The following is a 4,304-nucleotide window of genomic DNA, read 5'->3' as shown; positions in this document are numbered from 1 at the left end:
AGAGAGTTTGACTTCTTCTTTGCCAATTTGAATACCTTTTATTTCTTTTTGTTGTCTGATTGCTGTTGTTAGGACTTCTAGTACTATGTTGAACAACAGTGGTGAGAGTGGGCACCCTTGACGTGTTCCTGATCTTAAGGCAAAGGCTCTCAGCTTTTCCCCATTGAGGATGATATTCGCTGTGGGTTTTTCATAGATGGATTTTATGAGCTTGAGGAATGTTCCCTCTATCCCTATACTCTGGAGAGTTTTAATCAGGAAAAGATGTTGTATTTTGTAAAATGCTTTTTCTGCATCAATTGAGAGGACCATATGGTTCTTCTCCCTCCTCTTATTAATGTGTTCTGTCACATTGATTGATTTGCGAATGTTGAACCACCCTTGCATCCCGGGGATAAATCCCACTTGGTCGTGGTGGATGATCCTTTTAATGTATTGTTGGATCCTATTAGCTAGGATTTTGTTGAGGATTTTGGAATCCATATTCATCAGGGATATCGGTCTGAAATTCTCCTTTTTGATGGGGTCTTTGCCTGGTTTGGGGATTAAGGTAATGCTGGCCTCATAGAATGAGTTTGGAAGTTTTCTTTCTGTTTCTATTTTTTGAAACAGCTTCAGTAGAATAGGTATTCTTTCTTCTTTGAATGTTTGGTAGAATTCCCCAGGGAATCCATCAGGCCCTGGACTCTTGTTTTTTGGGAGGTTTTTGATCACTGCTTCAATCTCGTTACTGGTTATTGGCCTATTCAGGTTGTCAATTTCTTCCTGTTTCAGTCTTGGCAGCTTATAGGTTTCCAGGAAGGCCTCCATTTCATCCAGATTGCTCAGTTTATTGGCATATAGTTGTTTATAATAATTTCCAATAATTATTTCTATTTCCTTGGTGTTAGTTGTGATCTCTCCCCTTTCATTCATAATTTTATTAATTTGGGTCCTTTCTCTCTTCTTTTGGATAAGTCTGGCCAGTGGTTTATCAATCTTATTAATTCTTTCAAAGAACCAACTTCTAGTTTCATTGATCTGATCTACTGTGTTTCTGGTTTCTAATTCATTGATTTCTGCTCTAATTTTAATTATTTCTCTTCTAATGCATGGCGTGGCATCGTTTGTTGCTTGTTCTCTAGTTCTTTAAGGTGTAGAGTTAGTTGGTGAATTCGGGATCTTTCTATTTTTTTAAGTGAGGCTTGGATGGCTATGTATTTCCCCCTTAGGACGGCCTTTGCAGTATCCCATAGGTTTTGGACCGATGTGTTTTCATTCTCATTGATTTCCATGAATTGTTTAAGTTCTTCTTTGATTTCTTGGTTGACCCAAACATTCTTGAGCAGGAGTGGTCTTTAGCTTCCAAGTGTTTGAATTTCTGCCAAATTTTTTCTTGTGATTGAGTTCCAGTTTTAGAGCATTGTGGTCTGAGAATATGCAGGGAATAATCTCAATCTTTCGGTATCGGTTGAGACCTGATTTGTGACCCAGTATATGGTCTATTCTGGGGAAAGTTCCATGTGTGCTCGAGAAGAATGAGTATTCTGTTGTTTTAGGGTGGAATGATCTGTAAATATCTATGAGGTCCATCTGGTCCAATGTATCATTCAAAGCTCTTGTTTCCTTGTTGATTTTCTGCTTAGATGATCTGTCCATTGCTGAGAGTGGAGTATTGAGGTCTCCTACAATTAACGTATTGTTATCAATATGACTCTTTATTTTGGTTAACAGTTGGCTTATGTAGATGGCTGCTCCCATGTTGGGGGCATAGATATTTACAATTGTTAGATCTTCTTGTTGGATAGACCCTTTAAGAATGATATAGTGTCCTTCTGTGTCTCTTATTACAGACTTTAGTTTAAAATCTAATTTGTCTGATATAAGAATTGCTACCCCAGCTTTCTTTTGAGGTCCGCTGGCATGGAAGATAGATCTCCATCCCTTCACTTTCAGTCTGGATGTATCTTTAGGTTCAAAATGAGTCTCTTGTAGACAGCATATGGATGGGTCCTGTCTTTTTATCCAATCTGCAACCCTGTGCCGTTTTACGGGAGCGTTTAGGCCATTCACGTTGAGAGTGATTATTGAAAGGTATGAATTAATTGTCATCATGTTGCCTGTGAAGACATTGTTTTTATAGATTGTCCTTGTAAATTTCTGTTGTAGATCACTCTTGGGGTCTTTCTCCTTTTATAGAACTCCCCTTAATATTTCTTGCAGGGCCGGCTTAGTGGTCACATATTCTTTCAACTTCTGCCGGTCGTGGAAGCTCTGCATCTCCCCATCCATTCTAAATGAAAGCCTTGCCGGATAAAGTATTCTTGGCTGCATGTTATTCTCATTTAGTACCCTGAATATGTCTTGCCAGGCCTTTCTGGCTTGCCAGGTCTCTGTGGATAGGTCTGACGTTATTCTGATGTTCCTCCCTCTGTACGTAAGGACTCTCTTCCCCCTGACTGCCCTTAAGATGGTTTCCTTGGTTCTAAGATTTATAAGTTTTACTATTACATGCCGGGGTGTTGGCCTGTTTTCCTTGATCTTAGGAGGGGTCCTCTCTGCCTCTAGGACTCGAATGTTTGTTTCATTCCCCAGATTAGGGAAGTTCTCAGCTACGATTTGCTCAAATACATCTTCTAGCCCTCTCTCTCTCTCCACTCCCTCTGGGATTCCAATTATTCTGACATTGGAACGCCTCACGGTGTCACTTATTTCTCTGATTCTATTTTCATGGATTCTGAGTTGTTTTTCCCTGGCCTCCTCTTTTCCCTTTTTATCTATTATATTGTCTTCCAGGTTGCTTATTCTCTCTTCTGTCTCAGTTACCCTAGCTGTTAGATTATCTAGATTGGATTGGATCTCACTGATAGCATTTTTACGTTCTGCCAATTCCCCTTTTATTTCTGCCCTTAGAGACTCTATGTTGCCATTAATTGATTTCTCCATTCTAGCCATTGTCTTCACAATTGCTAGCCTGAATTCCATCTCCGACATCTTGGTTATATCTGCATCCATTTGTAAATCTGCAGCATAAGTCATAATCTCTGAGTCTTTTCCGTTTTGGGGGCTCCTCCTCCTAGTCATTCTGTTGATGGGTGTTTGAGGGAATGTATAGAGTCCAAATTATTGACCAGAACCCAAGCAAGATGCACCTGTTTTCTTGGGACCTTAGGGTTGCTGGCCTCTTGTTCTCCCAGCCTGTCTTCTGCGGGAGGGGCCTGCCGCGCTGTTACTCAGGCAACCCTGTTTGGGTGGAGTTGCCCTGCGCCCCTGTGGTGGGGGAGGGGCTCAGTGGGAATCAGTATTTGGGGCTTTTGTTCTCTGGCGCCTTTCCCTGGAGGCTTTCCGCGTCTCTTCCGCGAGTCAGAGCAGAAGAGACCATTTCCAACCCTCTGCCTCAGAGCAGAGAGACCTCAGTCTGTTCTTCAGTGAGCTCTCCAGGCCACACTGTCTCCGTTTCTGTCCCTGCTGCTATAAACTGCAGCGTCCTGGGTTGTGCGCCCCTCCGCAGCACTCCCAGTCCTGCCTCCAGGTCGGGGCACGTCTCTGCCCTTTGTGCTTCTAAAACCGCCAGCCGCTCCCAGTTCGCGCAGGCGCGACTCCGCCGCTTGGGGTTTCCACCCCGGGGGCTGCAGTTCACCGGCGCGACTCCGGCGCACCGGGTTTCCATCTCGGAGGCTGCAGTTCACGTGCGTGCGACTGTCGCTCTGGGTTTCTGTCCGGGGGGGCTGCGGTTCGTGTGCGCGCGACCCCACCGGTCTGGTTTTCCCCCTCGGGGGCTGCCCTAAAGTCCTTCCCCGACGCTACTGGTCTGTGAGTCTGTGGCCCGTCCGCAGCGCGCAAGGCTGTCACTCACCGGCGGTGTAGGATCCCCACGGCCAGGCACCCTCCCGCTGCCATTTATCCTCCGATATCTGCCCGCAGAATCATGGCTCTCCGCTTCGTACCTCAAAACCAACTGCCTGTGATATTCTGTTTGTAGAGATCCAGATCTTCTTACATCTCAGGCTGGTTTCGTGGGTGCTCAGAGTGGTCTGGTAGATATCCAGCTCAATTCTGGGGACCAGTTGAAATAGGGTCCCCTACTCCTCCGCCATCTTTCCCCCTCTCTTCTGCCTCATTTATCCTAGCAGTTAGAGACTCCATTTTTAAAAATTTTTTTATTGTTATGTTAATCCCCATACATTACATCATTAGTTTTAGATGTAGTGTTCCATGATTCATTGTTTGTGCATAACACCCAGTGCTCCATGCAGAACATGCCCTCTTTAATACCCATCACCAGGCTAACCCATCCTCCCACCCCCGTCCCCTCTAGAACCCTC

The sequence above is a fragment of the Halichoerus grypus genome, chromosome 8 (assembly GCF_964656455.1).
Source record: "Halichoerus grypus chromosome 8, mHalGry1.hap1.1, whole genome shotgun sequence".
NCBI classification, from domain to species: domain Eukaryota; kingdom Metazoa; phylum Chordata; class Mammalia; order Carnivora; family Phocidae; genus Halichoerus; species Halichoerus grypus.
Note: the sequence above shows the minus strand (reverse complement) of the source record.